Here is a 27381-nt window from a genome sequence, read left to right on the forward strand (position 1 = left end):
AGTACGCTCACAGAGAATCTGGAGATCCTGTGCCAAATGGGTAACCATTGGTCCCACCAATTCCACTGTTGGTCAAGGTTTCCCAGCACTGCCTGTACCACTTGGCTCCACCCATTGGTGCTACGCAGCACCACCTGGTCCAACTGCGGTGGAGATACCCAAGTATACAGCAAGTTCATTTTTACCAACTCTAGCATTTCCAGTAAGGTTTCGGTCATCTCTAAACATCCCATGTCTAAACACCAGAACTTTCTAGGGTCTTCTACCCTGTCCAAGACATGGAGGGGCTCAGCGACTGCAGGTTGAGAAGGTGAGACATTTGAAGAGACCTCATCCTCCTTGGAGGTACTCATCACGGCCTGTTGCTCCCCTGGAGAGCTGTCAGACACATGTCTCACACTTATCCCTTCTGCACCAGTGTTGGTGAGCCTCTGCAGGTCATTACAAGTCACACTATCACGTTGATACTCAATATCATTTAGCTGTGGGGCTGTGGACAACACATCTGCGATGCCAGTGCCCTGAACTGTTTCTTCAGAGTGGAGGGCAGCAACCTTTGCAGGGACCAAGACGCCCTCAACCACCGGCAGCTCTGCGATCCCCCTGTCTGGCATAGCAGTTGTGTCCACACCCTTGTTACTTAAGCTAGCCTTATCCAGCATGGCTAACAATTGTTTGGCCCAGCTGTCCCAGTCCATTGTGGTTCCACCATGGGCGTTCCACAGCGTTGCATCACCTGCTGTAGAAAGCTGCACAGAAACCTGGGATTCATTAGCTTCAACTGTACATTCGTCATTTCTATATATATCATTTTGTAACACCATACTTTTAGCAACGTTGTATTGGGGTGATGCTTCATCACCTAAAGCTTGGTGCAGCACACCATTTTGAACACCTTTTTCTGGTGGCACTACAGACACATTCAGCTTTGTACACTCAGCTTTTGCAGGCTGAATTAACCCCTTGCCCACTGGGCTACACGTAGGGTTGTGGGGCTGCGCCCATACGCTCTCACTGTGTGAATTAGTCCCCCCTTGTTCCACCAGCATAGCACCAGAGCCATCCTGGGCAGCCTCTGACTCCAACACATGGAGACCCCATGAGACTTCCATGGAAAATCCTGTGCCTCTGCCTGTCATGGGAGATCTCCTACTCTCATCACTGGTAGTGAACACATTACCAACCTCACTCTCAGATATGACATTACAAGAAATACATGTTTCAATGTCATTACACTCATCACGTTTAGCAATAGTATCACTTTTGTTAGTACGATCATTAGCATTCTCATTACATGTAGACACAACTGCTGTTTTTGTGGTTTGTTTATGAGCCACCATAACCTCTGAGCGACTCTTCACAGCACCTGCTCTCTGTAAAGGGGCACTTTTGCCTATTTGGGCAGCTCCATAGCTGACCTGGGAAACTCTCTGCTCCAACACTGCAAGCTCCTTGGAAGTTTCCCTGGGCAACCCTGCAGCAGCTGTCACTAGGGAACATGGTACCAGCACTGTTTTGGTCACCCCTAGCTCAATTTTCCCAGCCATCTGCTGGATCATAGCAGGCATATGCAGAGTCCCCATGTCCTTTTCAGTCTTTAGCCCTGCGTCTAGTTGGGCTTTACGCTGCGCCTCCCCACTGCTCTGGGTAGCACAATGCAGAAAGTCTATGTCCATTTGTACTGCGGATCTCCCCACTGGACATACTCCCACTTCACTGGATTCAGCATCATAAACTGAAACAGTCTTACCAGTTCCTGCAGCTGATGTCATAGCCTTCACTTGAGTGCGTTGTCTCACTGGTGTGGTGTCTCCACAGGCTGACTCCCCCATGTGGCCAGGGAGCAAAACTGCAGCCTTTCTGGACCCACTGACGCCCCCTGTAGGTAACACAAGATCCTTGTTGCTAGGGGTAACTGCAGACTTGCGCTCCAAAGCTGGTTGGCTATACCTCATGCAGGATTCAGGCTGATATACTCTCCTTTCTGGACTGACCCCTTTGCCTAAGTGGCCATGACAGAAAACCTTACGTTTCTCTGGATTTCCAATTCCTAGGACTTCCGGCGACACTTCTCCCATCCTGGAGCATTGCTGGCGGCCCATGATACGATGGAACTCTCCTCTAAGAAGGATTTCCTCTTTAAACTTGCGATAGTCATCCTGGCCCCCATCCATCAAATGGTAAACCGACCGGAACTCTATCCGCAATAAGGTTTGCAGCAGTTTTGGCCACCGGTCCCTAGGCCATTTTCTCTTTACAGCAACTTTTTCAAATCTTACAAGGAAGTCTCCCACCTCCTCTGTAGGCAGCATGGGTTGCACATAGTCAGAGGCCAATATCTCAGCCCCTTGCAGTGCACCCCACTCTTTGCGATTCCGCTTGAACCATTCATTCGCTGTCTCACATGTCACTGGCCCCTTTTTACTGGTCCTACAAGGTGGAGACATCTTCTCAGACCATGCTGAGCTCACTTCTTGGCATCTCCTCCATGACTGGCTCTCACTCGTTGCCATTGGATACCACTTCTGAGGACACAGCTGATCACAATCATTAGTAGATGAGCTCCAGAATTCATCAACCTCCCATCCAGCTTGGTTATTCCACAAACATTCCTGTGACAAGGGGCAATGGGCAACAGCATGTCCCCACTCACTACAACGGATGCAGCGCAGAGGCCTCCTTGCGTCATGCTGTGGCACCTTTGGGCTCAGGCTGCCAGGAACAACATCCTCTTTAACTTGATTAAACATGAACTTCTTGCTTTTTGACTGCCTCATCCTTGCAATCACATGCACACAGCAGCTTGTAACAGTTCTCAGCAAAGAAGGAGAAAAGGAAAAAAAAAAAATCTGATGTTTGATTCTTCCTTCACAGGTACACAACCCGCATTCAACACAGTCCATCAAATAAACGTATACGCAATGCTGTTCGCCTGGCTGCCACACACAGCTAGCAGCAGTTCCTGATGCGACTCACTGTGGAGCAAGGACCCGGATTCCACCGTCTACATGCCCGCATTCTCCACCACTTGTAATGTTGGGGTGATTAAGCACAATTGGTAGATGCACGTTTTAGTCTACATCAGGCAGGCGTTTTATGGTTAAGGGCCTGGTAGCCCACGTTTATTATAAGAAAACAAAATATTTAGTTCATCCAGTAATCCCACGCAGGGGTTTAAATTCATTCAGCACACAAACGAACATACCAAGCCACCTGGCTCTCAATTGTCAACAGTTCCTCTGCTTGCTCCCAACAGATTTGTCAACTCTTTCCAGCCCCCTGGACTCACCGACTTCCTTAGTCTTCCTGACTCTCAAGGTTGTCAGCCTTTCCCAGTCCCTTACACGGACTACAGTCTCCCACAGGGCAAACCACTCTTCAGCCAGCAGCAAGCTGTTCACACTCCTCCACCTTCCACACCAACAGCCCTTCATTTATATGGCTTATATGCAGCTGGGCACACACCCTGCTCGTTAACATCAAGACCCAGACACAGGGCTGGAGATATGCAAACTCTGTGTCTGCGTCTCGTTTTCCTCCAATTTCATAGGGACAGAGCCTCGCTCTGTCACAATATATATATTTGCTAGTGTCACAAGTGGATGGATTTGGGTAAAGTAAATAAAAAAAAATTTCATACATAATAAAAATAACCGTAAAGGTTTTTTTTTGTGTATTTTGCATGTCTTTACATCTGAACAGCAGATTTTTTTTATATATATATATATGTAAATAGGCCCCTAGGTGTAAAGAGTTATTTTATTTTTATTTTTTATTCTTTTAATATACTGAAAATGAAGCTTTAGAGATTTATAGAATATATTAAGCAATCTCTGATTGATCCTGTGAGCCATGTCTTATTTTTCAGGAGCTGTACACTGTATATATTTCCTCTGAGACAATATATACCTCTTATTATAGTCTTTTGGATACGATGACTTGTGAATGGGAGTGAGTTTGGTGTGGGTCCTCTGTGGCTTGTACACATTGATTTTCTAGATGAACTGATTGCGGTGTAATTTTCTGTAGGGGGAATGATGAGATAAACCTGACCTTCCATTGTGACCTACCTCCTTGTACAGAGCACTCCTGGTTCTCAAATGTATTTTTTATCATTAGAATTTCCATTATTGGTTGGTTCCATTGGCATCAACATACATGCCTGAGTACAATATCGGAAAAATTTGTAATTATGAGACACGTATTCAAGCTTGCAACTCCTCAATGCGCGGCTGAGCTTATTTTACCTAAAAATGGCAACAACCTACGTGTAATGTGCACTTAACCAATCCACAATATCTGGAGAATGTTCAGTGTTCATTGTTGCCTTGGAGGTAAAGCTCACTATGGTTATCTATAGTTTACAATGGAATATTAACTTTTCACTGCCTTTACTGTCCTAGATTAATAAAAGGTATAGATCACTTCTTATAGGTTACTCTTTTTTTGCACTTCCTTATTAAAGGAGAACTCTGGCTAAACAGAGGTGTCAACCTAGGAGAGCAGTTTATTTTATTACAGACAGCACAGCAGCTAAGTGGCTGGCACTTCTGCCAAGCAGTACTAGGGTCATCTGTTCATATCCCAACCACAGCACTACATGCCTGAAATTTGCATGTTCTCCCTGTCCCTGAGTGTCCCTCCCTCCCACACTCCAAAGACGTTCTGGTAGGTTAATTGGCTCCTGTCTAAATTGACCCTAGTATATGAATGTTAGTTCGGGACCTTAGATTGTAAGATCCAGGAGGGCAGGGACTGCGCATGTACAATACACTGTGTAAATCGACAGTGCTATATAAGTACCTGTAATAAATAAATAAAAATGACAGACATTTACAGTGTATAGCTTGACTCACTATATTACAAAAGTTTAAAAGAATGTCCCTGGAAAGAATTAAAATGTTACTAAACTCACAACAGTAAAATCAGTGTGTATATGCAGTAAAGCATGCTTGTTATACTCACTGTGGAACCTAAATGGTTAATCCTCTGCATTGTGTAAAAACACCTTTTTGATCCTGTTTTCTCTGATCCTCCCCTCCTTCCACTGACCCCTAATGATTTCCTGATAACACATAGCCTATGGAGTCAGGCTGCACATTCTTAGTTGGTGTGTAATGCTAGAGAGGTTTTTTTTTTCTTCTCTTGGGAGGATGCATGTGATCAGCACAGGGCCAATCAGCACTGTCCAGACAGAGGGTCAGAGGTCTTGCAGTCTCATAGGTCAGTCAGAAAGTCCCTTCTACAAGCTTTAACCAGTGAATGCCTGGACACTGATAGACGTCACAAGACTGCTATATACTGCTGATGAGAAAAGGTATTTAGCAGTTTATATTTGTTAAAATAATTCCCACGTTCTGTGTCCTGTGGGAGATTAGATATTGTGAATGCAGGATCCTGGTTTTAGTGACACTTTAATACTTACCAGTTGTGTTAAGTTGTGTTACAGATTTTCACTTTAAGAGGTAAGCTTTCTGAATAATCTTTAGCATCCAATTCAGTGGCAGCTAGTGGTATATTTTATGGGGGAGCAGCAAACAACTCACCCACACACCCCCCCCCCCCCAGTCAGTCGGTAACCAGCCCCGCACTTACCCCATCTAGGCTGTCCTCCAGGCGACGAGCAGCGGCTTCCCTTGTGTCTCCTCCTCTGCATCACGGCAACTTCTGTCACTGTGTGTCTCCTCCCTCCTCCTCCTAGGCCAATAGGATCGCTTCTCATTTCAGCCAATTGGGAAACGGGTCTCGAGAAGCCTGGCCCCCTCCATGTGATGTGGTTCCTTCTGCTGACCCCTATGTCATTACTGTGTCCTGTAGTGTTGTAGGGGCTGATAGAAGGAACAACATCATGCAGAGGCAGACATCAAACAGACATCAAACACTCCTTAAAGCGGAGCTCCACCCGAATTTAAACCACTATGCCCCTAAGATTGTAATAGGGTGTAATTTAATTATATCCCCATTACCTTGCTGCTACCGTCTTCTCTTTGTTTTTTTTTCCAATTTCCTGGTCTCCTGTAGTCTCCGGATATGGTGCGGCTGCGGATAGGGGCGGGGTTTCAGCGGCAGGTCTGCACTTCCTTTTGGCCGCACTGTCTACTGGGATCCTTTTTTAAAGTTCCCAGGAGTCTGTGCGGCGCCCAGTTATTGTCAGCGCTTGAATTTGTTTGATCTGCGCATGCGCGAGATCGGCGCTTGAACTGGCGGTGCATGCTGGGATATCAGCAGCACAGTGTCCCGGAAGAGAATGCCTGTGGGCTTCACATGCCCACAGGCAAAATGGAAACCGTCAGGAGACGATTTTATAAACTTGGAAAAAGTCGGAAAAATGGCAGCATGGGAGTTTTAGCATTGCACAAGTAGGTGGAACTATTCAAAATCGTACTCCTTGTCATTTCCCCCCAGAAAAAAAAAAACGGTGGTGGAACCCCGCTTTAAAGTGGTGATTGCTGAACATTTTCCAAGCAAGCTTAGCTCTTCGTGAGAGAGAAGATCAGCAGTGAAGTAAAGTAAATTAGAATTCCAGGCTCTATCTAGAAAAAAAAGCATCATGAACATTACTTCATAGGCTCTAATTAACTAAGCCTAAAACTTGGTTCACACTACTGCGACCTGAAAGTCATGTGACTTATGGAGCGACTTTGTCAGGCAATTTCCTGGTGACTTGCTGGTGATTTGCTAGTGACTTCTTTTACGCGACTTGATGCAACTTTAGAATCGGCTTTCGGGAAAGCCTGGGTAATCTTCCTGTAAGGTCAGATCCGAATCAGTGATCACATTAATATAGATGAGGATCCGACTAGGAGGTGACATTCAAGTCTTTGGGCACAAGTTGGATAGAAGTCACCTTGAAGTAGCACAGGAACCTTTTCTGAAGTCGGAGCGACTTCAGTAGTGCTAATTAAGACAGCTCTGATTGATGGGATTTCACATTTCATGCAACTTGGGGTCTCACAAGTCAGATCCCAAGTCTCAGCAGTGGGAATCAAGCCTTAAATGGCTCCGTCCCTCCTTCTAACGCCTATACCTACCTACTATTCTATAGAAGAAAAATGCTTACAATTACCTAATCTCAGGGTGCTCTGGTCCAGTTATGTGATCTCCCCAGTGGATGGCTTTAGATGAGAGGAGAGGGCACCAATAATGGATGGAATGTCACCCATAAGTTTACTAGGGGCATGCGTTGTCGGCTCTCCCTCCTCCTCTCCCCCGAAGTCACCGATGGGAGCCGATCACATGACCAGACTGGAGTATCCTGAGAAAAGGTTGTCACGCATCCTCCTTCTACATAATCTAGGTATTATAGAAGTTAGAAAGTGAGTGGGAACAGTTTTAAAGCGGAACTACATTTTATCTGAGCACCACAGACTAAACACACTATTTAATTCATTTTTAATATTCAAGGCAAACTTACACATCCATCCATATCTTTATTTTGCAAAATCACTTTAAAAAACACCCGCTAGCATTTTTTTTCGTGGTCATCTTGAGTAAGGGCAAATGATTTATGTAGCATTTACTTCCTGGAAACCATCTGCCCTTACTTCAGGCATGTAGGCAGGAGGGTGTGATTAGCTGAGAAAACCCCCCTCCCCTTCTGAAGACTTCTGCAATGTATGACATTGTTTGCCTAGGCCTGGAACCAGGAAGCAACTGAATAAATCTAAAAAACATTTCAAACAAGTAAAATTAGTCAGTGTTGATGGAGTGATGCCCACTTTAGGCTTAGTTAGTTAGAGCCTGGAATTGTACTTTAAGGCCAGCTTCAACACAATGCAAAAATGCAATTCTCCACTGAAAAAAAACGAAAGGCCCATTCATACATTGCCATTAAGGTGCATTGTGACCACCACACCTGTTAGCATGTTGTGGTGCCATCTGCTACAGTAAGGCAGCACACAGTAATGTTTGGGGTATTGCACTGGAAAAAAATGCTGCCTTTCCGTCCTTGTCTGTTCTGGTGTGAAGGCCCTAAGCAATTGGTGAAAAAGTTTGTAATTGTCTAAATCGGTGGTCCCCAAACTCTTCAGCTTATTGACCTCTTCATGAAGTTTCAATCATTTATTATATCAAAATTATTTTACAGCTACTAGTACTATAAATAATAATGGATAATAATAATATTTTTTGAATACTGTCAAAACTTCCTCTTGGTATCAGCAGCTACTTTTGTGGTTGTTGCAATGGTACATTTTTAGTAAATGCCTAGCAGTAGACATGTGCAATTTGTTTAGTTCCAAATAATTTTGACAAATTGGTTAATTCCGAATTTCCGAATTTTAAAATTTCCAAAATTTCCAAATTCCTGAATTCCTGAATTTCAAAATGTACGAAATTTCCGAATTTCCAATTTTCGGATTTTCGATTTTCCGAATTTCCAATTTTCGGATTTACGAATTTTAGAATTTTAGAATTTCCCGAAATTTGGAAATTCGGAAATCCGAAAATTCTAAATTCCGAAATCCAAAAAATCAAAATGTGAAAATTCCCGAAATTTCCGAATTCCGAATTTTCGCATTTTAGATTTTCCAAATCTATGAAAAAAATCTAAATAACTAATGAAACGAAAATGAAAATTAACTAATTTTTTGTCAGTGCACATGTCTATCTATCAGTAAGTTTTTGGCACCATTCCTATCACTACGGATTTGAGGCAGGTGTATTCACTGGCTTCCCAGCAAAGTTCGAGATGGGTGTACTACTCACTGGATGTACAAAATGTTTAGCTGATAGAGACAACTCAAGGTCACTCTTTCTAGTGGCTAATCATCAAACTCCGAGGTAACACCATCTCACCACTAACAACCATACATTCAAGGATTGATGTGAAGCACTATGGAGACCTCAAAAGATTATTTTACCCTGGTCAGCCTTTCATCATTTTTCAAACACCTACTGATCTCCAGACTTTTACAGACCCCCTTTTGACCTCCAGTTATTTTACTGACTCATTGGAAAGTCCCATCAAGCCTTGGGCTTCAATACTGACCATTTTGGGAAACCCAGGTCTAAGTACAAGACTCTATCCTCTATCCTTACTTAATTCTTGGTGCCCTTTGAAAGTCAGTGATGAAACATGTCAGGATGGGGCTAGCAGTGAGGTACCTTGGTTGTTTTTTGGCTGATTTGAGTGTACTTGAGTCCGGTTCACAGGATCTCTGCTTGGTGTTGGCTATTTGTAATATGATTATTGCATTCCTAGGTTTGTAAGTAGATTTCTATTTTCACAACAAATTTGATTGGATGATTTTACTGGTATTACAGTTAGTTTGAGGGAGTGATTGACTGAGCCAAAACAGAAGTTACTCTGAGTGATTTTCCAATTGTCGGCTGTGGTTTATAAACACTGAAGCACTGGTGGGAAGATGGTTCTTGAGCAAAAAAATTTTTATGTGGACTTGGCTGATTTATACACTAGGTGTCTATCGCAGCTCAGTGGTGTAATGATATTGATTAAGTGAAACAACGTAGTCTTTTCACATGTTTATACTGTTTATATGTTTTTTCATAACAAATATTTTAGATACAGTGCGTTGAAAAAGTATTCATACCCCGTGAAATTTTCCACATTTTGTCATGTTACATCCAAAAACGTAAATGTATTTTATTGTGAATTTTTATGATAGAGCAACACAAAGTGGCACATTATTGTGAAGTGGAAGAAAAATGATAAATGGTTTTCAATTGTTTTTACTAATAAATGTGAAAAGTGTGACATGCATTTGTATTCAGCCCCCCGAGTCAATACTTTGTAGAACCGCCTTTTGCTGAAATTACAGCTGCAAGTCTTTTTAGGGATGTCTCTACCATTTTTGCACATCTAGAGAGTGACATTTTTGCCCATTCTTCTTCTTTGCAAAATAGCTCAAGCTCTGTCAGATTGGATGTAGAGCATCGGTAAACAGCAATTTTCAAGTCTTGCCACTGATTCTCAATTGGATTTAGATCAGAACTTTGACTGGGCCATTCTAACACATGAATATGCTTTGATCTAAACCATTCCATTGTAGCTCTGGCTGTATGTTTAGGGTCAATGTCCTGCTGGAAGGTGAACCTCCGCTCCAGTCTCAAGTCTTTTGCAGACTCTAACAGGTTTTCTTCTAAGATTGCCCTGTATTTAGTTATATTCATCTTCCCATCAACTCTGACCAGCTTCCCTGTCTCTGCTGAAAAAAAGCATCCCGACAACATGTGGGGATGTTGTGTTCAGAGTGATGTGTAGTGTTAGTTTTCCTCCACACGTAGAGTTTTGCTTTTAGGCTAAAAAGTTCAATTTTGGTCTCATCTGAGCAGAGCACCTTCTTCCACATGCGTGCTGTGTCCCCTACATGGCTTCTCACAAACTGCAAATGGGACTACTTATGGCTTTCTCTCAACAATGGCTTTCTTGCCACTCTTCCATAAAGGCCAGATTTGTGGAGTGCCCGACTAATAGTTGTCCTGTGGACAGATTCTCCCACCTGAGCTGTGGATCTCTGCAGCTCCTCCAGAGTTACCATGGGTCTCTTGGCTGCTTCTCTGATTAATGCTCTCCTTGTCCCGCTTGTCATTTTAGGTGGACGGACATGTCTTGGTAGGTTTGCAGTTGTGCCATACTCTTTCCACATTCGGATGAGGGACTGAACAGTGCTGAGATGTTCAAAGCTTGGGATATTTTTTATAACCTAACCCTGCTTTAAACTTCTCCAAAACTTTATTTCTGACCTGTCTGGTGTGTTCCTTGGCCTTCATGATGCTGCTTGTTCACTAAGATTCTCTAACAAACATCTGAGGGCTTCACAGAACAGCTGTATTTATACTGAGATTAAATTGCACACAGGTTGACTGTATTTACTAATTAGGTGACTTCTGAAGGCAGTTGGTTCCACTAGATTTTAGTTAGGGGTATCAGAGTAAAGGGGGGCTCTATACAAATGCATACAACACTTTTCACATATTTATTTGGAAGGAATATTAAAAATCATTTACAATTTTACTTCTACTTAACAATTATGAGCCACTTTGTGTTGGCCTATCACATAAAATCTCAACAAAGTACATTTATGTTTTTGGTTGTAACATGACAAAATGTGGAAAATTTCAAGGGTTATGAATACTTTTTCAAAGCACTGTATGTGAGTAGAAATTTTGCATTGCACATTAGTTATATGTACACAATGCTGCTAAATAGCTCCCAACTGTCCCTGATTTCAAGGGACTATCCCTGATTTTGAACAAAGTCCCTCTGTCCCTCTTTCCTCCTCATGTGTCCTTCATTTTGGCCTGATCCATATAGTTGTATAGAAAATGCACTTTTCATCTTTAAAAAAAGTGTTTCCCAGACCTAAACCTTTCATCCAATTTCTAAATTGTTGCATTTATAAAATTTAAAATGCCAGTATAAAAGAATAGAAGGAGTAAAAAAAAAAAAAAAAAAAGCACTTGTGGGTTTAACAAATCTTTTTTTTTTTTTGTAGAATTCTCCTTTAAGGGGGTTGACAGGGGGTGTGTCCTATACCTACATACTTTTGCTAATAGGTGTCCCTCGTTCCCATCTCAAAAAGTTGGGAGGTATTCTGCTATACTGAATTTAGCATTACCATTTAGGCATAACATACTCTCTATGTTATGATATCTGGGTTTGCAAATGGATTTGGGGCATGCAAAGTGCATTTTATATTGTGACTACTGAAGAATATATTTCAATAACATATATATGAATATTGTACAACAAATGGTTAGGATCATACGTGATCCAATATGGTTTTTAATAAGCATGGATAAATAAAGCTATGCTAATGATTTTAAAATACGTGTGGTCTCATATGCATCAGTATAGTCCAATATAAAGTCTGATGAAGTATTCATCAGTTGTTCATGCGTTTTTTTATCAATTTTTTTTTTTTTACATACACTACCATTGAAAAAAAAAATTAAAAACGGACTGTTCCTCCGTTCACATCCATTTTTTGTCCGATCTGTTTTTTTAACAGATGAAAAATAGGGCTTTGATCCGTTCAATAAAAAGCACCACGGCAACTGCAGAGGCTAAGGTGGCCCCATACTCGGCTGTAGGATAGAAACAGGAACATTGAGTTTGGCTTTACTAGAGAGGACAATGCGAAAAAGAAAACGTCCCCGCAGGGGTAAAAGAATTACCCTTAAAGCTGCTAAGAAAGCCATCCGTATTACATTTGATGGCAAGAAAAGGCTGGTTCTATCTAAGAGGGGGATTTCATTCTTTCCTAAATGCTTGTTGAAGCTCTTGGATGTGGTAGAGCTGGATCTTAGTCGAAATTTTATAAAGAAAGTGCCTAATTGGATACAGAAATTTGAAGGCCTTCGCTTGTTAGACCTGCATAGCAATCAGATTAAGAAACTTCCAGAATCTATAGGGCAGCTTCAAAATCTACATTACCTCAATGTTAGCAACAACAAACTCACAGAAAAAGGTATTCCTATGGCGCTGAACCAGCTGAAGAAACTTTGTCAACTTAATCTTGGTCTTAACGCTATTGATGTTCTACCAACTGCAATAGGTGCCCTTAAAGATCTTGAAGAGATAGGCCTGTTTGACAACAAGCTTACTAAAGTGCCCCCCGGTGTCCTTGAATTGCCGAAATTAAAGAAACTAAACACTGAGAGAAATCCTATATTGCCAACAAAAGAAGAGTTGGAGACAGAACAACATGAGGTCATGCAATGTATTGGAAATCTTCATCTTGTAGATGAGAAAAATTTGTGCAAGCCTTGTGTCGCTAAGTGCCAAGCTGAAAAAAGCAAGCTGGATAAATGGAAACCTCTCTTCACCAACCCAGTGGCCCCAAACTCAACCGCCAAAAATATCGAAACAAATGAATAATAAATATCAAATTGTATAACAAAAAAAAAAAAAAAACGGATGTTGACAGAAGTGAATGAAAATGGATGAAAATAGATGATCATCTGTTGTCATCTATTTTTCCATAGGAATGCATTGATGTCCGTTTTTCATCCATCAAGGGATGGATGAAGAACGGACTAACGGTCCGCGTATGTGAAAGGGGCCTTAAAGTATAATGGAAGTCAAAGATTTTATTTTGGATAGGATGGAAGGAAGTGAAGGAAAATCTTCCTATGGGGACACTGTTGAGTAAAAAAAAAAAAAAAAACACAACAGGGGTTAAAACCCTTTCTTAGTCTATTAAATGAAAAAAAAAAATTGGCTTCAGTTCCACCTTAACCACTTAAGGACTGCCTCACGCCGATATACGTCTGCAGAATGGCATGGCTGGGCACAGTCACGTACCTGTACGTGGCTCTTAAAGTGCCCATCCGTGGGGCGCTCGCGCGCCGCTGCCGGTGCACTCGCGAACCGGTCCTGAGCTCCGTGACCATTGCCGCGGGACCCGCGGACCTGATCGCCGCTGGTGTCCCGCGATTGCGTCAGAGCTGAAGAACGAGGAGAGGTCTGTGTAAACAAACCTCTCCCCGTGCTTCCTAGTGTGGCTGTCACCGATCGTCTGTTCCCTGTTATAGGGAAAGACGATCAGTGACGTCACATGCCAAGCCACACCCCCCAACAGTAAAAAAAACACACACACGTCACACATAACCCCCCCGCCCCCTAGTGGTTAACTCCTTCACTGCCAATGTCATTTACACAGGAATCAGTGCATTTAAATAGCACTGATTGCTGTATAAATGACAGTGGTCCCAAAAATGTGTCAAAAATGTCTGATGTGTCCGCCATAATGTAGCAGTCACAATAAAAAACGCTGATTGCTGCCATTACTAGTAAAAAAAAAAAATATTAATAAAAATGCTATAAAACTATACACTATTTTGTAAACGCTATAACTTCGCACGATCGTGCAATTGTCAGTTAAAACAACGCAGTGCCGAAAAAAGTCAGTGAAGGGCAAGATAACCTTTGATTCCCTTCACATTTACACCCCGGCAGTATATACTTACCTTTAGAAAGATATTTTTTAGATATTTGGATTGTGCTTTCTCCTGATGAAGTGATTTTGTCACGAAAAGTGTAGACCACTCCATGCTGCAATCCTACTGGCTTTTTTACAACATATATCAAAGTCTGTTGTACACTGTGTTATGCTGCAATGACTGTTTTGACAAGTTGTTTCTAATTATATTCCTATATGGTCATTAACAGCTTCAGATCCATGGTGTAGCCTATCATTCATAGTTTGCTGGGAGGGCGTCAATAGACGTCCTCCCGTGCTCGAGCGGCTTGCGTGTCCTGTGATCAGAGAGTCTATGAGACTCGCTGGATCACAGATCGGAGTAAGGAGTAGATCCCAACCCCTTACCACGTGATCAGCTGTCAGCCAATGACAGCTGATCATGTGATGTAAAAAAGCCGGTCATCAGCGGCTGTGAGAGGGACATCATTCCTGATCAAGGAAAGCAGCCACCAGCTCATCTGTGCCCACCTGTGCCACCTGCCAGTGCCACCTACCAATGCAAAACAGTGCCGCCTACCAGTGTCCACTAGCGCCACCTACCAGTTCCCACAGTGCCACCCATCTGTGCCCACAGTGCCACCCATCAGCACCCACAGTGCCACCTATCAGCGCTCTATCAAGCCGGTCATCAGCGGCTGTGAGAGGGACATCAGTCCCGATCAAGGAGAGCAGCCACCAGCTCATCTGTGCCCATCTGTGCCACCCTCCAGTGCCACCTACCAATGCAAAACAGTGCCACCTACCAGTGTCCACCAGCGCCACCTACCAGTGCCCACGGTACCACCCATCAGCACCCACAGTGCCACCTATAAGCACCCACAGTGCCACCTATCAGTGACCAAGTGGGGACGAGTGAGGGCCCCCCTCTTAAGCCGTACCAGGCCGCGTGCCCTCAACATGGGGGGGGTGCTTTGGGGGAAGGGGGCGCCCTGCAGTACCCCCACCCCAAAGCACCTTCTCCCCATGTTAATGAGGACAAGGGCCTCTTCCCGACAACCCCGGCCGTTGGTTGTCAGGGTCTGCGGGCGGAGGGCTTATCGGAATCCGAGAGCCCCCTTTAATAAGGGGCCACCTGGCCCAATGACTCTGCTCACCACATCGACTGTTGGGTACACTCCTTATATAAAGTCCCAAAACCCTTCTTTCTTCTTGTTCTGCATTACATAAGCATTTGTTAAAACAAAAAAAAACAAAAAAGGCACAATAGCTATTTGGGGTTCTGGAAATGTGTCGCTATCTGTAGGCTGTACATTTACATACGTTATTGTCCTGCCTTATATAACCAAAGCGCACAGCGTATGGCTGGCCGGATATTTTAGATGACTATTTCCTTAAGAATACAAATGGAATGAGATAATTGTGAATTACCTGTAGGAAATTTTTTAATTTTTTTTCCCATCGTGTCAAAATAATATTAGAACATTATTAGCTCAGGATATAAATAGCTACGGAACAGGATCTGCGCACTAAGCATTAGATAAAGCCATGTACAAGAAAACAGTTGCTAGGCAATGTTCGCTGCACTTGTCTGGGAAACGCTAACTTCATAGCCCAGAACTCCTCCGATTATACCAATACTTCACATGATGGCACAAACTTCCGGCGCCATTATCTGTGCTTTTAGATTCCGGCCTGGTTCACCTGATATAACTTGTTAGAAGGTTTCTATCAAATTCTTAAAGTATTTCAAGCTGCCATGATGAACAGCGCCCGCGGGAGATTTTTACACCTCCTTGTTTGTGTTAATCTCATTCATGTCTTATTTATCGTTTACCCTTTTTATGAACCTGCACTGATTTGTTTCTGGTTCCTGCACCACCTTCCAACATCTTTAACCGCTTGGTCTCCAGGAAGGTTTTACCCCCTTCATGACCAGGCTTTTTTTTTTTGCTATTCAGCGCTGAGCTACTTTAACTGGCGATTGCGCAGTCATGCAACACTGTACGCAAACAAAATTTATAAAAAAAATTTTTTAACACAAATTATTTTTTTGCAATACAAAAGAAAGAAATTGCAAACATTTTGACAAAAAAAATATTTGTTAGTTTGTGCTATTAAAAATATACAGTGCCTTGCAAAAGTATTCACCCCCCTTGGCCTTTTTTTTCACGTTTTGTGGCCTCACAACCTGGAATTAACATGGATTGTTTGAGGATTTGCATCATTTAATTTACAGAACATGCCCAAAACTTTGACGATGTTTTTTTTGTTTTTATTGTGAAGCAAACAACAAATAGGACAAAATAACAGAAAAGTCAATGTGCATAACTATTCACCCCCCTAAAGTCAATACTTTGTAGAACCACCTCCTGTGGCTATAACAGGTCCAAGTCCCTTTGGATACGTCTCTATGAGCTTGCCACATTTTACCACCAGGGTTTTTGCCCATTCCTCCTTGCAAAACTGCTCCGCTTCCTTCAAATTGGATGGTTTGCGCTTGTGAACAGCAATCTTTAAGTCTGACCACAGATTTTCTATTGGATTGAGGTTGGGGCTTTGACTAGGCCAGGGGTGCCTAACCAGTGGCCCGGGGGCCACATGTGGCCCGCGGAGCCCTCTGATGTGGCCCTCGACCTCCTGCTCTCTGATGGCGGGTTCGCAAGCACATATTGTGTGTTGCCGACCCGCTACCCCAGAGCATATATGGGCATATCTCTTCTGCAGTGGTTACTGGGCTACTTTCAAACTGATCTGCAGGTGCAGCGCAGAACACCTGTAGGTTACCTGTACTGAGCAATCACTTCTGTTATTACCTGCAGGTGTGGTGAGCTTTCAGAAAGTGCATCACACCTGCAGGATATAATAGAAGTCTAAGGCAAAGTGCAGCTAACCCACAGGAAAGCCACAGGTGTACTGCACTGCACTTGCAGTACAGGTAAACCACAGCGTGTCAGTGTGAAAGCAGCATTAGGCCCCTTTGGCATGATCGGGCCGACCCAATCAGAATCCTCCATTCACCTCTATTGAGCTACAGATGTAAACAGACTTGTAGCCATATACACCCACCTACTTCCAATCCGGTCCACTAAAAAAAACAGAAGGGGGGGGGATCCATCCCATTCCTTCATAGCAGATCAGATCGGAAGGCCCATAGATTAGAGCGAGCCATGTCCATGTTTGCTCTGCATATGCAGGGTGGACATGGACCTGTCATCCGCCCACTCCACTCATTGTGGCCCGCGACTGGTTACTAAGTCGCTTAAGTGGCCCTCGCTCTTTAAAAGGTTGGGCACCCTCGCACTAGGCCATTCCAACACATTTACATGTTTCCCCTTAAACCATTCAAGTGTTGCTTTAGCAGTGTGTTTGGGGTCATTGTCCTGCTGGAAGATGATCCTCCGTCCTAGCCTCAAATCACAGAGTGGTAAAGGTTTTTGTCATGGTTATGCAATAGTTTGTCTGCTTACCTGTTCTCATGTGTTCATCTAGAGACCAGCCGACCCTCACCTGTCTGCTTTTGTAATCCATCCTCTGGCATGGCTCCACCCTAGCTCCTATCAGAGAGCTCTATATTAACCTGTGCACTGCAGGCCAGCCCTGCTGATCAACCATTGTGTATTCCTTTGTGTGTTTAGCTTCCTGTTACCTGCCGTGTGTTCTTCTGTTGTTCCGTTACCGACTTTGGCGTGTCTTTGACTATCCCTGTTTGCTTGTGATCCTGACCTTTTGGCGTGTCCCTGACTATTCCTGTCTGCTTGTGGCCCCGACCTTGGCTTTGTCCCTCACCATCCCTATCCTCCTGTTGCCTACTGTGGGTGTGAGCTGGGGGACCCTGGGGGTCGCGACCTGGAGCCAGTTGCAGCCAAGTCCATCCTCACAACTCAAGGCTCTGGTGAACACCTGCTGGCTCTTAGACTCTGCGCCCCAGGGAATCTTACGCTCTAACCCCGGTGGGACCTGTCTCCCGTCTGCAGCAGTCAGCCATAGGGTCCACAACCTTACGGTGCACTCCTGATCCCTACGGTGTGCATCTGTCACCTCGCCTCAAGGTGACCTGACAGTTTGATCAGCCATGGACCCGGCTGACGTGCCGCTTCCTACAGTCGATCCGTTGCAGGGCTTAGTTCGCAGACTTGAGACCCAAGAATCGCATCAGACCCAGGTGATGCGATTCCTTCAAGATCTGGCTTCCCGCTTCGAACAGCTTCAGGCTTCCTTGGGAACCCCGAACCTGCAGCCTCAAGTACAGTCAGCAGCTGCACCTATCGCACCAGTCGCATCCATGCATGCATTATTACTGCCAGCTCCATCCCGTTTCTCTGGGGACTCCAAGGCTTGCAGGGGGTTCCTTAGCCAGTGCACAATTTATTTTGAGCTTCAGCCCCAATACTTCCTGTCCGATCGGGCAAAAGTAGCATATATCATATCCCTCCTGTCCGGCGAGGCGCTAGCTTGGGCTGCCCCTCTGTGGGAACTGAATGATCCAGTGGTTTTTAGCCTGTCTGATTTCTTGAAACTTTTTTGGAATATCTTCGAGGAACCGGGACGTGTCTCCTCAGCGGCTAGCGCTCTTTTACGTCTCCGTCAAGAGTCCGCGTCTGTGGGACAGTATGCTCTCCAGTTCCGTATCCTCACAGCTGAATTGAGCTGGAATAATGAGGCCCTAGTTGCAACCTTTTTACATGGCCTCTCTGATAGAGTGAAGGATGAATTAGCAGGAAGATCCCTTCCTGCTGATCTGGACAGTGTCATCACCTTGTGTAACCAGATCGATATTCGCTTTCAGGAGAGGGCCCTGGAAAAAAGACGCCAGCACTCCCCGTTCTTTAGGCAGCCTGAGCCCTCAGCCCCTTCTCTTCAATCCGAGGAGCACCCCCTGCCTACCGAGGAACCTATGCAGTTGGGCTGGACTAAGTTATCTCCCGAAGAACGCGCTAGGCGCAGAACTCTAGGCCTATGCCTCTATTGTGGGGCCAAAGGTCATTTCCGTGACACTTGTTCTCTTCGTCCGGAAAGACGCTCAGGGCTAATACATCTGGAAGGTGGAGTATTAGACCCTGAAATATCACCTTCACCTTCTCGTCTTCTCCTTTCTGTGTTGCTTCATGTCGGTGCTTCCTCTCGTTCGGTCTCAGCACATCTGAATTCCGGAGCTGCTGCCAATTTCATGGATTGGGAAACTGCATCCTCCATGAGACTTGCCCTTTTGCCCCTTACAATACCATTGGTGGTCTTGGCGATTGATGGCACAGTTCTCCCAGGGGGCCCTATCCGCTTTCAGACTCTTCCTGTTAAGATTTCAGTAGGGACACTCCACCAGGAGTGGATATCCTTTCTTGTCTTACCTAAGGCTTCATCTCCTATCATATTAGGTCTTCATTGGTTAAGGCTCCATTCTCCACACGTTGACTGGTCTGCTGGACAGATCCTGGCTTGGGGTTCCTCCTGTTCCTCTTCCTGCCTACTCAAGGGTACCCCAAAGGAGAAACTTCCTGTTACCACCATCCCAGTATCTTCTGCTCTTCCCGCTGTATATAGCGATCTCTGGGATGCGTCCTGCAATAGTCGGACTGATGCACTCTCTAGGTCATGTGGTACTCTGGATGAGGGGCCCACCTATGAACCTGAGTCGATCATTCACTCCAGTTCGCATAACCATTTACCTTTACCTGTCCCTAATCTCCCTTGGACGCACAGCCAGGCTAACTTGTCTGCAAGTTCCACAGTCGCTATGCCCTGTGATGCGATTGAGATGGTCGCTACACCTGACAATACTATTCAGTCGGCCTCTGCACCAATTATGCCAGTCCAGCCCATGCCCAATGAGCTTCCTGCTTCTTGTTCAGGACCTTCTGAGACCTGGCCTCACCCTACTGCTACTATGCCCGTTCAAACCCATTTAAGAGGCTCAATCCATCCTTTGGATAGAATACCTCATTCGGCCAGGAGGGGTTTTCAATCTTTTTCTCAGGGTTCTCTGAATTCTGTATGTGTTTCAGCTATCCAGCTTGACTCTTGTGACATGTCACCTTCTAACCAACCTGACCTCAGGGATCCACTGACCTCTGCCCAGTCTGGTGGTCCTGTTTTGGATGCCCAGCTTATCTTTAAGGGTCTGGAGGACCCTGCTCAGGCTCCTGATCTTCTCATGCCATTACCCATTCCTAAGAAGCCTTTAGTCCTCAAGTCCTCTTGTCCTCTCCCTACCTTGGTTCCAGTCTCTGAGGATAATCTAAAATACGAGGTTAGTCAAGTTTTGGATTTGGCTCCGTAAAGGCATTCTTCAGTACCTCGTACATTGGAAAGGGTTTGGCCCTGAGGAGAGGTCTTGGATCACTGCATCTGAGGTCTTTACTCCTAGTCTGTTGAGTAGGTTCCATCTGGAGATTCCCTTTAAGCCTGGATCCAGGCGGGGGAAGGGGAAGCCTTGTAAGAGGGAGGGTACTGTCATGGTTATGCAATAGTTTGTCTGCTTACCTGTTCTCATGTGTTCATCTAGAGACCAGCCTACCCTCACCTGTCTGCTTTTGTAATCCATCCTCTGGCATGGCTCCACAGGTGGTGGCTCCACAGGTGGTGGTCTCAGAGGGGAGAATCAATAGTTAAAAAAAAAACTATTAGATAAGCACCTGATCGACCACAACATACAGGGATATACAATGTAATACTGACATATAATCACACACATAGGATGGACTGTGTCTTTTTTCAACCTCACCTGCTATGTAAGATTTCCCCTCTATTACTTTTCTTGGCTCAACCCAAAATGTGGGTAATTTCTTTTACTTTCACTTTCAATGGTAATGGCCATGCGTCTTCTCCCTCCTCTTCCTTCCCCTTGGCCAATAACATTGCTTCTCCTTTTGGCCAATTGGGAAAAGGGTCTCATGACCCACTTCCTGATTGGCTGGGAGGAGAATCAGTGAATATTCACTCACTATTCTCACTTAACTGGGTGGGCTCGGAGCGCAATGCTCTGCGCCCCAAGCCCACCCTTTTTTGAATCACGTGCCTCAAACCCCCCCATGGTAATCTATGGTCTGGCACCCTGTATGTAGCTCAGGGGGGTGGACGCATGAATGGGGGAGCGGCACTTGTGCGCCCCTAATGGATGGACCTCCACTGTATACTTTAGGCATTGATGATATATGAAGACTTTCAGGAAAAAAATACACTTTAACCACTTCAGCCCCCGAAGGATTTACCCACTTCCTGACCAGGCCATGTTTTGTGATATGACACTGCGTTGCTTTAACTGACAATTGCGCGGTCGTGCGTCATTGTACCAAAATTTAATTAATGTACTTTTTTTCCAACAAATAGAGCTTCTTTTGTTGGCATTTGATCACCTCTGCGTGTAGCGGCCATAACCCGTTGCAGGGCGGCCTTGAATGGGTTTACTGGTTACCTTCTCCTGGCCTACTCCTCCGCGTCTAGGGGTTCTCAGGGTTGATACCCAACGACTTGTACACTGACACAGATAAAGTCCTTTCAAAAGGGTTTATTTTGCAGTAGAACTCTCACAAAACACAGTCTCTTTGGGAACAGAGTGCATGGGTGAAGAACTCAGGTACCTTGAACTGCAGGTTTTAACAAAGTCTCTATTTCCACCCAGAGAGTAGCCACTCGCAGCTGGGTACTTCAAGGCTGAACAGACCTCTAGCCAGAGGTCATGGCAGTCAGCACGTTGACTCAAACTTGAATAAACCGATAAACAGGAACCTTTTTCTGACTGTACCTGGAACGTTTCCCGCTTCCTTTGAGGTACTGGAAAAGTGTGGACTCGTCAATGTCCTTCCCAACTCAGTAACCAGGCACTTCTCAGGATGCCACTCGTCAGCCCTCCTCCGAAGAGCCCTCCCCCAGTCACTTGCACGAGCTGTGGTTCCCCTCCAAGCTGAGAGCACACCCGGACACTCTGAATCCTCCCTCAGTTACAGCGCCTCGGGAACAGACGGATCCCTACCCCAGACCAGTCGGGTCTAACAGGGGCCACTGACAGGAACATGTTGCGGGATGTCAAACACCCCGTGACCGGGACCCCTCACAGGGCTACCCCGATCCTGGAACCAGACCAGACCACACAGGTCTCTCGAACAACTCCAGACCCCCGAACACGTGACCCACACCTGCTTAAGTACTCCCTCCAAACAATTATCAACATATTATAATTATGGATTCACCTCTTTTCCCTTTCCTAGACTCACACTGAGCTGTGATTTCCACTCTGATAGGGAGAGAATACTACTAAATACCAGCACACATAGCTACCACTGAGAAGTAAGGCTACATTAAGGCTCTAAACTGGTAACCTGTAAAGGTTAAAGAGGTGCCTATGGATAATTGAATGTACTGTAGTTTGTTGCATTCCACAGGCATGCACAAATTATAAAGTATGACATGTTAGGTATCTATTCACTTGGTGTAACATCATCTTTTATATTTTACCAAAAAATTGGGTATTATATTGTGTTTGTGCACACTAAAATTAATTAAAAACTTCCCACCCAGGCCAATTCTGCCAGATCCTTCCCCTCTGCACTGTCTATCTGGGGAAAGCCAGCTAACACAGGCAGCGTAGTCGACCTGCACATGCTCAGTTGTGTCTTTTATGCTGTGTAGAGAATATTTCCTTGTTGAGCTAAACTAGCCAGGTCACATGATATTGACATCACACATGTGGGCGTGTATACAGGCTGTAGTGGGTATCTCCTCCTACCTGAACTCTCAGCACTGGAGAAACTGTACAGTTTAGCACTGCCCGTGGTATACAGATCAGCCAAAAAGGTATACAGTACTAATGTTTTAATGTAAAAAGAAGATTTATAAACTGTGGGCACTGGGGGGGGGGGGGCGATCAAAGGGTTAAGTGTGCTCCCTGGGAGTTCCCTCTTTGTGGGCTTTTCTTCTTCTGGGACACTTTGCACCCAAGACAATGACCATAACATGCATGCATCATGCTGCATGAGATACTTTATTTGAACTTTCTGGGACTACCAGTCATGTCACTACTTACAATGACGATCCCCAAATTTCTTCAAGTCAGCCCAGTTGTGCGATGGTGGGTGAGGACAGTACCCCCACAGCTCCCGGTACAGACACCTGCTGACAACCCTCTTCCTACAGTGTCACATGTTGAACCTTGAGCTGTTGTATCTGCATCTGCTACGGTACTGAGGAAGGGCTATATTCTCCTTACTATATTATGCTTTTTTATGTTTGATTTTATATATGTTTTGTCAATCATGAATCAAGTGCACTTGGAAGTAAAGTCTCTGTAGATCCGAGGGGCAGGGCCATCTTTAATATTGACTGGACCCGGGTAAACATTTTCTTGGGCCCTCTCTTCCATGCAATTTCGCTCTCCGCATGCTTTGAGACATAAAAATAAATATCAGCTAGATTCAAAATCAGTTTACTGAATCAGATCAGGCAGCGATTGCGATTGGTTGCCAGAGGTTACTCACTGTTATTTCTAGAGGTTACAGAATATGACTTCTGCTTGTTGATTGGTTGCTAGAGATTGCTGTATATCAATACTGTTCACTGATTGAATGCTAGAGGTTACTGCACATCTATGCCACTCACTAATTGGTTGTTAGAGGTTACTGCACATTATTACTGCTCACGAATTAGTTGCAAGAGGTTAGTGCATAGCATTACTGCTCACTGATTGGTTGCTAAAGGTTACAGCACATCATCTCCTCACTGCCTGCCTGCATAATCTTATGCACCAAAATCCAGGGTGCTGTGGCACCATGTTATTTGAAGAATCCACCTCCGATTTTCTTACTTTTGCATGATGTTAAGCTTAATGACCACAATTGTAGGCAGGTCTTTCAAACATGCTCCTTTGCCTCCCCAGTGGGCAGCATTCAGCAGAAGTGATGGTGGATGTGACCTCAGGGAGACATGATATACCTAGGAATGCCACCTCTATTTAAATATCAATGCCTCGGTCCACGGCTATTTACATATCAATGCAGGTTATTTACATGTAAACACAGGGTCTGTAGGTGAGTCATCTGTACATGGCAATAGAGCAGAGCTGGGCAGCAGCAGCAGAATTTTACACTGAGATATTGGGACACAGCATGGGACTAAAACTTCAAGGAATAAGGGAATTTAAACTGGGATTGTTGGAAAGTAGGCAGCTGCTTTGGGCCCCACTACAATGAAGGGGCCCAGGGCAGCTGCCTCTTTTGCCCTGCCTTAAAAACGGTCCTGCCGAGGGGGACATGCAAGGAAAATAAAAAACAGCATTTTAGCTTGCACCTGATTGGATGATAAAATCAGCAGAGCTTCCACTCCATTTAAAATATACCCCTCAGATTTACAGTGACTGCACTTCCAAGTGCACTTGCAGTGCAAAGTGGATTTGCCTTTCATAAATAACCCCCAATGTGTTTTACTACGATTGTTGATGAGGCTTTTGAACAATAAATTCTCTCTCAACATTAGACCCCTTTCACACCGTGCGTTAGCGCTAAAGCGCCACTCGTTTTAGCGGTGCTTTAGCTCTGTTTAAGCGCCGCTTTTTATGCCGGTGCGCTTTTAACTCATTCAAGCACTGCCTATTCATTGCAATGGGCAGGGGCAGTGTAGAAGCTCTGTATGAGGCACTCCTACACCTCCCCAAAGATGCTGCTTGCAGGACTCTTTCTAATGTCCCGCAAGCGCACCGCCCCAGTGTGAAAGCACTCGGGCTTACACATTTGGGCGGCATGGGAGGCAGTTTTCAGGCGCATTACATGCACTATATCTAACTCTAAAACGCCTGAAAACTGCCCCAGTGTGAAAGGGGTCTTATGCCGCATACACACGAGCGGAATGTCCGTCAGAAAAAGTCAGACGGGAGCTTTTCATCGTATACTCCGATCATGTGTATGACCCATCGGACTTTTTACATTGAAAATTCTGATGGACCTAGAAAGAGAACATGTTCTAAATATTTCAGATGGAACCAATTCCTATCGGGAAAACCGCTCGTCTGTATGCTGTTCCGACAGACCAAAAACAGCGCGTGCTCTAAAGCAAGTACGAGATGGAGGCTATTGGCTACTGGCTATTGAACTTCCGTTTTCTAGCCCCGTGGTACGCGTTGTACGTCACCGCGTTTTTGAGGGTCGGACTTTTGTGTGATCGTGTGTACGCAAGACAGTTTCAGCTGAATTTTTGTCGGAACTCCATCAGAAAAACCTTCAGAGTTTATTCCAATGGGAAAACCGGTCGTATGTACAGGGCATGTTTATTATTATATTATGTTACAAACCCTAGTATGTCCATATATGAATTATTGATGTGTTTATGTATCTACCTATTACTGACTGTCTATTACACACCTCATTCGAATTCCCAACCCCCCCCCCCCCCCCCCGATGGAGGCACTCAGTTTTGAATACTTTGTGCCTCATTTAACCACTTGCTTACTGGGCACTTAAACCCCCCTCCTATCCAGACCAATTTTCAGCTTTCATCACTGATGCACTTTGAATGACAATTGCGCGGTCATACACTGCACCCAAATGAATTTTTTTTAGCATTTCTTTTTCCCCCAAATAGAACTTTCTTTTGGTGGTATTTGATCACCTGTGCAATTTTTATTTTTTGTTAAAAAAATGTAAAAAAAAAAGATAAAAAAAAAAAACATATTTTGTTTTTATTTTGTTTTTAAATTTTAAAACGGGTAATTTTTGTCTGTCAATGATGTACGCTGATGAGGCGGCAGTGATGTGCACCAATAGATGGCAGCGATGGGCACTGATGGGTGGCAGTGATGGGCACTGATGGGTGGCCCCAGACCGAGAAATGTAAATGACGTACAGGTAGGTGATTTCACGCTGAAGGGCCGCCCTGCCTCAGTACATGTATGCAAGGGGGTTTGGAAGCGGTAATGCAGTTTTGTATTCAGTAATACATCTTTAGTTGTATTTTTTTAAAGCAAGAAGTGTAAATGCTTACATTTGACTTGGTATTAGCCTTTTGTAATTTCCTGCAAAGCAGAGCTTAGACTGGGGGGGAGTGACGAGCAGCACAAGGAGCCAATCAGTTGTGTTGCAGTGCTCATGTGCTAACAAAGAGCATGTTGCTAGGAGAGAGCAGACATTTGTCCAGTCTCAGGAAATCACCATCACATAATCTGAGGTTGTTTTTCCGGAGAGCAATCTGAGATTTCTAGCTAGAGAGTAATTAGAAGCATTAAGTATAGGGATGCACTGAATGGGTTTTTTGGTGCCGAAACCGATACCGAAAATGAAAAATACACTAGGCCGAAAACCGAAACCGATACCGAAACAGCACCGATACCGAAAATGACTGTTTTCAAAAAATATTTTTATACAGGAGATGGTCAGAGACTGGGGACATGGTACAGGAGGTGGTCAGAGGCTGGGGACATGGTACAGGAGGTGGTCAGAGGCTGGGGACATGGTACAGGAGGTGGTCAGAGGCTGGGGACATGGTACAGGAGGTGGTCAGAGGCTGGGGACATGGTACAGGAGGTGGTCAGAGGCTGGGGACATGGTACAGGAGGTGGTCAGAGGCTGGGGACATGGTACAGAAGGTGGTCAGAGGCTGGGGACATGGTACAGGAGGTGTTCAGAGGCTGGGGACATGGTACAGGAGGTTGTCAGAGGCTGGGGACATGGTACAGGAGGTGGTCAGAGGCTGGGGACATGGTACAGGAGGTGGTCAGAGGCTGGGGACATGGTACAGGAGGTGGTCAGAGGCTGGGGACACGGTACAGGAGGTGGTCAGAGGCTGGGGACATGGTACAGGAGGTGGTCAGAGGCTGGGGACACGGTACAGGAGGTGGTCAGAGGCTGGGGACACGGTACAGGAGGTGGTCAGAGGCTGGGGACATGGTACAGGAGGTGGTCAGAGACTGGGGACACGGTACAGGAGGTGGTCAGAGGCTGGCGACACGGTACAGGAGGTGGTCAGAGGCTGGCGACACGGTACAGGAGGTGGTCAGAGGCTAGCGACACGGTACAGGAGGTGGTCAGAGGCTGGCGACACGGTACAGGAGGTGGTCAGAGGCTGGCGACACGGTACAGGAGGTGGTCAGAGGCTGGCGACACGGTACAGGAGGTGGTCAGAGACTGGCGACACGGTACAGGAGGTGGTCAGAGACTGGCGACACGGTACAGGAGGTGGTCAGAGACTGGCGACACGGTACAGGAGGTGGTCAGAGACTGGCGACACGGTACAGGAGGTGGTCAGAGACTGGCGACCTGATAAGAGATAAGTGCAGCCAGTGTTGCCCCCTGTGATGCAGCCAGTGTGTGTTGCCCCCTGTGATGCAGCCAGTGTGTGTTGCCCCCTGTGATGCAGCCAGTGTGTGTTGCCCCCTGTGATGCAGCCAGTGTGTGTTGCCCCCTGTGATGCAGACAGCGATGCCCCTCTGCAGTGAAGAGAGCCGTCTGGTTGAATAGAGCGCCGGGAACATCACAGCTTTAATTTCAATAGCTGTGTGTTCCCCGTCGCGCGCCGTCAC

At 45.2% G+C, this 27381-nt stretch overlaps 1 protein-coding gene and 1 pseudogene across 1 annotated transcript in view; both read left to right on the plus strand.

Annotated features, from left to right (window-relative positions):
* Positions 1–27381, plus strand: part of GUCY1A2 (guanylate cyclase 1 soluble subunit alpha 2) — a 389883-nt gene that overhangs the window by 27224 nt on the left and 335278 nt on the right. The window lies entirely within an intron of this gene.
* LOC143984500 (leucine-rich repeat-containing protein 18 pseudogene) lies at positions 12098–12841 on the plus strand (annotated as a pseudogene).

The sequence above is a fragment of the Lithobates pipiens genome, unplaced genomic scaffold, assembly GCF_037356315.1.
Source record: "Lithobates pipiens isolate NorthernLeopardFrog02 unplaced genomic scaffold, aLitPip1_a1.2 Scaffold_16, whole genome shotgun sequence".
In the NCBI taxonomy this organism is placed as follows: Eukaryota; Metazoa; Chordata; class Amphibia; order Anura; family Ranidae; genus Lithobates; species Lithobates pipiens.